Consider the following 10,468-nt stretch of genomic DNA (forward strand, 5'->3'; position numbering starts at 1 on the left):
GGAACAGAGAAACATTTTTAAATTCCAGTCGGACATTATTGAGAACGTACCGAGTTGACGCATGCGCACAAGCCACATTAACGATAACACAACCTTTAACACAGCTGTTTCATATGCGCTGTTACTATTTAATACAATTATCCCAACATCAATAATACTCGTCTACACACACAATTGAATACTAGAAACACACGTGCTTGTTTGCTGCAGTTTTATATCCGGCTGATAGTTATCCTCCCTGCAGGAGAGGGATCATGTTTACCTCCCAAACCTCGTCCTTCCAGGATTCAATTGACGTGGAAGAGAGGGATGACTTTGACAGCGAAGAAATTACTGGATACATCCAGAAAACTCAGCTGAACAGCTACTACACCATCTATCTCTATCAAGGCACAAGGTAATGTCCGGGCTATTCCTCACATGTTATGACAGCTGTTATCATTTCTCTCCCTTAACTATTGGGAATCTGCAGGAATCTTTACGTCTGTAATTTAAACGCGTTAGGAACAATGATATTGTGTACAAAAAAATCATATTATTTATTAATTTATATTGTTGGATTGTTATTATTGTGCACAGCAGTGGTTGAAAAAAGTGCTAGTGCCACACTGTAAACATTTCAAGTAAAAGTAGGCTACTGCATTGAGAATGGTACTTAAGTAAAAGTATTTAAGTACGATTAGGAAAATGTCCTTAAAGTATTTGGAGTTAAAGTCCTCATTGCAGTAAAACTAAATAATTTCAAATATTTTAAGGCAAAAGCAGCAAATCTTCAAATTTCCGAAGGTGGAACTGGGAAATATTTTTAGTCATGGTTTTAGTGACTTAAGTATAATGTTGGATGGTTTAATCTATACCAAATTATCATATTATAAAAGCTTTTCCTAAATAAAATCTGAATTTATAAAGTTACTTGTAAATACATCTGTAAAATAATGTATTTTGTTTGTAGCCTTTATTTAACCAGGTTGAAATCCCATTGAGATCAACGATCTCTTTTTCAAGGGAGACCTGCAGTACAAAATTGGCTTTCAAAATATAGGAGGTTAGAAGTATTAAGTAGTATAAAATACAAGTACCTCAAATGTGTTTAAGTACAGTACTTGAGTAAATGTACCTAGTTACTTTTCTCCACTGGTGCTCAGTAACTACCTTAATATTAATATTTTGAATCCTACAAGACATCATTTAATTACTGTCCTTTTTTTCCTGAATACAACCAGCTCCCTGGTGTGTATTGAGTGTGTCTGTATCACTGTTTGTCATACCAGTCAATGATTCTTACCTCTCTAAAGCACTCTTATGTTTCCTGTTGTCCTTTGTTACTGAAACTGCTGACAACTGACACTCACAGGTCAAACCAGATGTGTGCGTTAAACACTAACAGGGTGATGAGGTAAACTGTCAATTGTCTTAGATCTGAAGCTGCTGCTGGGAAAATGCGGCATGGAACCAGAGACGAGCAGACTCCACAACCAGTCTAGATGACTTTAGGTAACAAAGGAGACACCCCACCCATCTTCTCGTTGCTTCAGTGGTCGTTTCTCTCTTTGAACCTTCACTGTTGTGCATTGGTGTATCCACGGGCTCCCACGGGACATCCAATCAACATGGAAGGCAATGCTGCTTTCATTCGTGACGTTGTGTCTGAATGGTCATTGCTATGTTGGCTGAGTTACATATCTTAACTTCAATGTGTCAAGTGGAGTTTGCAAAATGTGAATGACTTTCATTTAAATAATGGTACAATGTCCACGGCACAGTTCTAGCCATGTGACTCAGTTGTGTGTTGTGTTGGTTTGTGTGGCTAATGCTCATCAGCTTTCTCCATCCGTCGTCCATTTGACTTGAGTGGCTTTCCAAATTCCCTCTTACCTTCCCTCTTGTTGCTGTGTCCATGCTGACTCTCTGTCCCGCTACAGCCTCACACTGATTGACAGCAGCCTGCCATCAGAGGCGGAGCCTGAGCTGCGGACTTACATTTCAAGGAGGCTGAGCAAAGGGGCCCTGCTGGGAGGCATGGGCAACATCGCCACTGTGGAACTCAGGGGTAACAATAAACATGTTTCAAACACAACTGTTTTGCTTCGGTAATGCTACAACAAAAATAAAAAGATCATGCTCACTCTTCTTTGAATGTTTCACGGTCTATTATAAATAGCCATTGTGGAAGAAGTCTGTTTGATACTGTCGTGGCTTCCTTCCTTGTTTTGTATTAAAAGCCTTAAACAGACATTTTTAACTAGTTTTCTTTCCTTTAAATTACTTACACTTGAATACTTGCTTGGCCTCCGATGGTTTGGATGATATTATGCGATGTGTGTTGCTCAAAATAAAATAACAAACTTTTACACACGCAACAAAGAAAAGAAGCCTTTACAATATTCAAAACAAATACGCAAACTCAAATAAAATAACAAACAACTTAAGTATTGTTTCTTCTTGATAATACTTATATCACTTCATAACTTAAAGGGTAATTGGACGGTTAAAAAACTGTTCCTCGAGGCGTCTTTCTAGCAGGTTGCCCATCACTGTCACTTTAGCGCAGGCGCCGTGGGAATTGTAGTCTTTTATAGTGTGTTGACTACAGACGTCACAATTATGGTGGCATTTCTTATAAAAAGAAAAATACTGGCTCTAACAGATACCATCACATAAATAAATACATTCACTTGGAAATGAAGGTTCAGAGGTGGACAGACATATGTTGGTTAACAGAAATGTGTTGATTATTTACCCTCCCCCAGTATCCCAGAGCAGGCGGTGGGCTGCTACTCGCTGCCTCGGGAGCAGGAGAGGTCTCCGAACAGCCCGATGCGGATGGAAACGGAGTATGTCATCTGCTTTATGGGCGGCTCTGAAAAATGGCTGAATTTATATCCTTTTGCACACAGTCTCATGAAATCAACCTTAATCATATACATCCTCCAGCTTGAATAATCTTTGTGCTTTCCTACATTGTTGTATTTCTTCCACATTGTTGTAACTTTTTACAGAGAAACTGCCAATAGTTCCTCTTCCTTAACCCAATACACATTTAGATTAGAGCTTGATAAATACGTCCAAGGCCTGCATAGCAGCCTGCAAACCCCAGAGGTATGAGAATATGATAACAGCGTAAGGAAGTCATATATTTGCCGGTACATTATTAATGAACTGCTGACTTATCGCTATGTGTTTATGTCTGTGTCAGCTGCTGAACCTTGAGTCGGAGGTGCGCCCCTATCTGAGCCGGTGGTACGAGGAGTCTGTGATGCACATCCATCGGGTGGTGCAGCTCGTTCAGAACAACATCAGCTTCCTGCTGCATGCTGTGAGTCATTTTTACCTCTAGAGAACGTCCAATAGAGTGAGCAGTTTCTCTCTTTTAATGAAACAATAGAATGTCGACAAACTTAACAATGAGGTCTGATGAGTACTGGTTTAACCATAGCAAATAGGGTCTAAGCCTCAGTAAAAAGCACCACAATTATCTGGATGAATAGAGGAACAAGTAAGAGTGTGTAGTGTTTACCGGGCAGATGTTCCTTAAAATACATATTTACTATAGACTGCTGTAAATATAAAGGTATTTACCCTGTTCATAAAAAAAATTCCAGTGATTCATTTCACTATTCAAATCCTGCATGTTTTCATATATTATTTGTTTTATTATATATCCTTATTCTATTATCACCTTATTGCGGTGTAATACTCTACTTAGCTTTATTTACATTATACTGTTGATCATTATAAATGAATTGTATTGTGCGTTTATTTGTTATCAACTTCTTAATAGGTTTAACATCTTTTAAGTTTCGGAAATCGCTTGTAAGGCTACTTGGTAGGTGCATTTTAGATTTGATCGGTGCTATATGAATCAAATATGATTGATTGGTTTAAGACGTGCATTTCCTTTACCACAATTTCTTCTCACTCATTATTGTTTCGTTTGCAGGCTCTGAGTCACACACTTGTGGAGGTCAATAATTCAGATGAGAGGGACAAAGACTGATGTGTCCAGGTGGAGTAAGACGACAGGTTCTTGTTACACCTCTTTATGAATGATTAATGTATGCTAAAAAGTAGCAGGCCTTTTGTTGATTTCACATGTAGTACAGATTAATAGCCGTCTATATCCATGTCTGTTAAAAATCTGCTGTATTCTGTACCAAGGTTCATCAAAGCACCGGTTTGCCGGGTCTGTCTCAACAAGACACCACAACAGCTTCTCTGTGTAAGGCCTATCTCAGAGGACAGCACACTCTGACCTGATCATCGACTGCTCCACCAGCCCCCCACTCTCTCTAACGCTGGTAAGTCATGACACAAACCTCATGAGGAAACAATTATTGTTTTATCTTTGTACTGTCTAAGAGTTGTATTCTATGTTTTCTCCCCCAGTGAGTAATCGTTTCTGTGACGACTGGAGTCAGGCATTTCTAAACGCTGCAGAGCGTTGTAATCCTTTCCTGCTCAGACAGATTCTGGAGAACTTCAAACTTAAGGTGAGAAAACATTCAAAAAGACAGACCTTAATAGTGTGTTTTGCTTCTGGATCCTGGTTTCAGTATCCTAAAACTCATTACCCTAGCATCAAGTTCTCCATGTGAATTTGGGTATAACACATTTTGTATTTTGTGTATACATTTTGGGACTAAAGCTCTTTTAAAATACTGATGGAACTGTCTTTTGTTGAAATAAAAAGTCCGGATGATAATAAGTAAAGTGTAAAATGCTTCTATATGCTTCAAGTTATTTGTATTTATTTTGGTATTGCAAAACATATCAATAAAATAAACATAACATTTCCCATGTCAACAAGATTGAGAAACAGCTCTCAGTTCCTCTTGGCCCGATACTTAGTTTAATATCTCATTTACACGGCTGCCAGTTTTTCATCCAGATTGCTTCCCTTTTCATTCAACTTGTTTCCTCCTCTCTATTAACCACAACTCGCACATCGCAGGCCATCCAGGACATGAACAGCCTGAAGCGTTTAGTGCGACAGGCAGAGATGAGTCACTACGCCCTGTTTCGTAGCTGCCGGTTTCCTACAGGGCTGCGGAAATGGGGATGTGTTGCTGCAGAACGCCAGGGCGGAGCACAGCGACATGCCTGAAGCCTGCAGCATCATCACCGTCCTGGAGGAGTTCCTCAAGGATCAATCCCAGGCCCACGCATGATTACATCACTACATTTAACTTCAAGTTGTTGGGCCGGTTGCTGGCGGACAGTCTGTACAATAAACCTGTACAGTTCTAAACCTAAACCACGTCAAATGTCAAACATCGGTTTGCTAGATAAATTATGTTCCACAGCTAGAAAAGTAGTGGTGAGAACCCATACCATGTTACTGTAAAACACTGACAAGTGACACCCAGCTTCCCTCTTTCTTTGGGGCTAATTATGGTTTATCGAGTGTGTTAACTTTGGTGCAAAAGAGGGTTCATTCTAATTGGAGATTATAGTAAAAAATAAATGACAATGACCCTCAGGGTGCAGCGAAGTTTAGTTGTAAGCATAGAGTGGCACTTTCCCAATCTTATCCTTTTGCAATTATTAGTGTGTGTAACAATACTTTGAACCAAATATTAATACTACTCTGTTTTGCTAACTGACAATGATCACAACACAAACTGATCCAAACTAAAAGCTTCTACTTATTCAAGTGGAATTATATATATGCATTACTTGTCCAAATATCAATTGTGTATTTTTGTTAATTGTACCTGTTTCCTTTGGAGAAGAAACACATTGAGAATGCACAAATCACTTTATGCATTGCTTGTTACAAAGGCTTTATTTGTGCTTACATTCAAACCTAATACCTGCACTACAATATTGTTCTTGTTGGATAAGTACTGCTATTGTATGTGTAGGTGTGTGTGTGTCTATCAAGTGATATTAGATGTTTAATCATACGCTGAGAAAATAAGTGTTGTTGAATACAGTGTACATTTTCACTTCTTTGAGATAAATCTTAAAGTTTGTGTAAGTTATATTGAGAAGCCAGCAAGAGTACGCCAGATTTGTATACATTTAAAACAATTATCATTATGAATATAAACATATCTTAATGAATATAAATAGCAATCATGGCTAATGTTAGTCCTCACAGCTGTCAAGATTATTACCTTACATTAATATTATAGTCCTGGCCACAGATAGCAGATATTTCTTCTTTTTTCTGTCGGAGCAGTAGATTTATAACAAAGATAGAAATACATGTTTTCCTAAATACATTACCCACTGTAGCTGTTATAGTATTCACCAGCTGTAGAATGAATGAGATTAAACTGGCACTATGTGACCAGTCAATCACTTCATTTCAAAGCTTCTCCAATATTACCCGTAAAAAAGAATCAGAACACATACATTAAATGTAAAAGAAGAATAATACAATTGCTTGCAGTAATGTTGGCATGTTTAAGTTGTATTGTTCACTTCCTCATGTACCTCCTTTTTTGTATATTGCATTAAACCCCATAAAGGGGTTTTTGGAACCATTCCCATTCAAACCAGTCCAAGTGTGTAAAACAGCAATACAGCTGGTGGTGTATACTTTAAAACTGTGAAAGTGGTGACCATGTAAATGAGTAACTTCACTATTGTGAACCATGGTTGTGACCCACCGTGTGTGTTTGACATTTCTGTACAGTGTGTTAATTATAGTTCTAGATGAATCTCTGTCTTGTATAGAAAAGAGATGAAATAAATACCACAGCGAACCCGACTTGTGGTTTGTGCATTTTGTCTAGCATCCCAAAGTGTAACTAAGGTGGACAAACATGTTGCATAAAATACAGTGTGTGTGTGTGCGTGCGTGTGTGCGTGTGTGTGTGTGTGTGTTTGTTGTGTAAATGCGTCGCTACAGATATTAGGCAGCTTGGTATTCTGTGTCTGGTCCACAGGTTTGGAGAGAGTGCTCCAGACTATCGTGTCCTCCAGCTGGACCTCATATCCTCCAGTAGTCTCCGTCCTCCGGCTGCACCTCTGCAACGACAAAAAAAAAAACAACGGAAAACTTTGAAACATAGAGAGGAGGACATTTGTGTTGCAACCTGTTGTTCTGTTACATATATATTTCTGTGTATATTTTGGAAGCTGGTTTATTTTTATATAATAATAATAATATAATATAAACTTTATTTGTATAGCACCTTTCAATGCACAAAGCAGCCCAAAGTGCTTTACAGAAAACACAACAATATTAAAATATATATTAAAATGAATACAGAACAAGATAAAACATCTACAGTGATATGTTAAAATAAAACAATTTTAAAAAGAAAAAATGTAAAATAAAAGCAAAACAGAAAATAATGCAGTAAAACATGGACAATGATACTAGTGACAATTGAAAGTTAACCCAAATTAAAAGCCATATTAAAAAAGATATATATGATAAGTGAGAGAACAAAACACATGCTGATTTACCTAAAGTGTGATCAGGCCTCCTCCTCAACAGAGAGCTGGGTACGTCATAGATGCTCTCTGCAGGGTCTGAAAATGGATGGGGGGAAACACCAACACACAAACAAATATATAATTATATATCTTAGCTAGCCGCTGGGGGGAAGAAACAGACATTTAAAAAGTAATGTACTCACTCGGATGTTCAGCAGCCCTCCTGTAAGACATAGGAAAGTCATACACACCCTCTTCCATCGCGTTCCCACACGGTCCTAGGAAGACACCATGATAGGGTCATGTCGTTTAAAACATCAGCATACTGTATATCATTTTATAATAAATAAAGTATAAGGAACCTACTGTTTCCAAGCGGTAAAATGTCATAGTCTCCTTCTTGTCTTCCCTCTGTGTTGGCTCACCCCACTGGTACTGAAAACAGACAAGAGGAGTTAGAATCACATGGTTGAAAGCACAACTCATTTGGAAGTGACAGGTAGGCACCTTTTTTTTTTTACGTAATTTGGACAAAAAAAATCCATTATAACCTTTCAGCATGTTGTAATGTTTTAAAAAAATGTTTTCAGGCTATAGAAAGTCTAGCCTTTATGGGAATCTGAGGCCAATCACAGGCCATTTCAGAAGGAGGGCATTGTTATTGGCTGTTCTAACAAATACCAAAGGCAGCTTAATGTGCAGGACACAGTTTCTACTCCTTACCAACATTGGCAACAACTTCCTACACTGCAAAACAACCAAAAAAGGGAAGACAGGCTTAAAAATGTGTCTGGCAATATAAGCAATATGTATATAAGAGGAAGAGAAGGGCAAGGTTTTTTCTCCATATCTGAAATGCTTTTCCAAAAGTGTAGCTAGCTAGAGAATCAGATCATAGTAATGTCATTCCAAAGGGCTTTACAGGCCTACATGTCTACAGAGAAAACATGATGGTAATTCCCATAGAGTTGCGGCTACATAACATCCTCAGGATGAAATGACGGGGATGAAAATAAATGACTATCATCTTCAAGGGTATTGTGGCTAAAGCCTATACTCCTCTGGTGGGAGGGGTCAAGGACAGAGGATGAAGCTGCAGGATGAAGGCTATAATTCAAATACCTGACCTGGGATACATTACATTGCATTTAGCTGACGCTTTATCAAAGCGACTTACAATAAGTGCATTCGATACCACTTGTTAAAAAGGTATTATGGAATTTATGCCAAAGTGAAGCAAAGAAAAGCCTGGCCTTTAAGACTAGAACTGATAAAGGACATCTTGGAAGGTGCAAATGAAAGTTAACCATTGTGTTGCTGGTAGCCACAGGCTGGAGGTGTGTTTTGTTGCGTGGCCTCCTCATGGTTCAGCTCCATCTGATGGGCAGATTGGGGTGGCGATGCTCCAAGGATGTCATGGTGGGATGTTGGCCCGTCGGGGGGGGGGGCAGAGAAGGGCCGAGCAGGCAGCGACTCCATCCCACCTGTCAATGTTTGAGTAGATAGGTGCGCTGGTGTTTAATCTTCTCGCTGCTCACACACTTCCAGGCTGAGGAGAGGTGAGAAGGCCAAGTAGTTGGAACATTTATTACTTTGGTTCAAGTGTAGAAAGGATCCTTCTGACTGACTTTGGGCTTCTGGAGTCTGAGAGACCAGAGGGTAGAAAGATGCATGGCCTGCCAGAGGCATCTCACCCACTCCTTTCTGAGGGCTGCTGTCTCTGCTGCCTACACACACACACACACGCGCACGCACACACACACGCGCGCACGCACACACACAACGCCACACCACACACACACACACACACACACACACACACACACACACACACACACACACACACACACACACACACACACACACACACACACACACACACACCACACACACACACACACACACACTGAAACATCCTACCACACTTCTGGTCTGCACATTTATGAGATTGTGTTCAGACCACAGTGGTGACTCACCAACACTTTCCTCTTTCCATTGGTCATGATGATCTCAAAAATGATGCGATTACCGGCAACTCTCGGGACTTCTCGCACCGACTGCACCTGACAGAGATGTGGACAGAGAGAGACTTAGGCAAGTCAAATTCACATGTATATCATATTTCAGCAACAAGGCAATTCAAAACACTTTAGGTAAAATAATTAAAGCATCAAGATACAATGCAAAATAAGCTAATTATAAAGGACATTTAAATCAAAATCATCACAGACATTAAATAAATAAATACCTCTATGGACAACTCAATACAAATAAAGCAACAGCGGTGGTTGAAGAATTGAATCTTTTACTTAAATCTAGAGTAAATCTTTTAAAACACTTTTTATATTTGTTGAAATGATCTCCATATCCTTACAACAATCGATGAATCAAATATTCTGACAAAGAGTTAGGGTATATTATAAGTAACATTTTTCTCAAGTTAAAAAAACCCATAAATATTAGCAGCAACATCTACTCAAAGCACTAAAACTGTTTTTGGAATAATATACATTTTTGGATTATTATTAAGTACCTAACGACTAAAGAGTTGTCAAGTATATCAAATGGATCTATACAGCATAAAGTAGCTTTAAATGATACGACTCAAATTCAAGTAACTTAAATTGTTCAGTACTTGACTAAACACATTTAGGTAGAGATTAAAGTGGTTACTTATATTATAATCGTATCATATTATTACAGTGGTAAGATGTAGAAGACTTACTGTGTAAATGTAGTAATAGCCTCTCAAATGGGACTGTGAAGAGAGCAATGCAAAAATTACTTTTAAAACAGGGTGATCGTTTACAGAAAAGATAGAAAAACTACTGGTGCTGGAACTATCCTTCACTTGAGTATGTTTTGGCATTATGAATAGAAGGTGCTCATCATGAAATGTATAAGAAATGTAGTAGTGTGAATATTATTCACCAGTGTGATATTTACAGCAGGTAAATGTGTACTTACAGCGCTGCCATTCTTCTGTGTATAAAAGAACAGGGTTGTGTTTTGAAGCCTGAACCAATATGTCACCCATCTTAGTTTCTAGAGAAAAAAGTGAATCTGTAGCATTTTT

At 38.6% G+C, this 10,468-nt stretch overlaps 1 long non-coding RNA gene and 1 pseudogene across 1 annotated transcript; one reads left to right on the forward strand and one right to left on the reverse strand.

Moving 5' to 3' along the window:
* The first annotated feature begins 240 nt into the window (after nt 1-240).
* On the forward strand, nt 241-5,208 carry LOC117493161 (annotated as a pseudogene).
* A 2,214-nt stretch (nt 5,209-7,422) lies between these two features.
* On the reverse strand, nt 7,423-7,832 carry LOC117493163. The gene is made up of 3 exons (XR_004556944.1): nt 7,759-7,832; nt 7,596-7,670; nt 7,423-7,488 (listed from the first exon to the last, which is right to left on the reverse strand). It is a non-coding gene; the product is annotated as an uncharacterized LOC117493163 (long non-coding RNA).
* Nucleotides 7,833-10,468: the final 2,636 nt, after the last annotated feature.

Source organism: Trematomus bernacchii, unplaced genomic scaffold (genome assembly GCF_902827165.1).
Source record: "Trematomus bernacchii unplaced genomic scaffold, fTreBer1.1, whole genome shotgun sequence".
Taxonomy (NCBI): domain Eukaryota; kingdom Metazoa; phylum Chordata; class Actinopteri; order Perciformes; family Nototheniidae; genus Trematomus; species Trematomus bernacchii.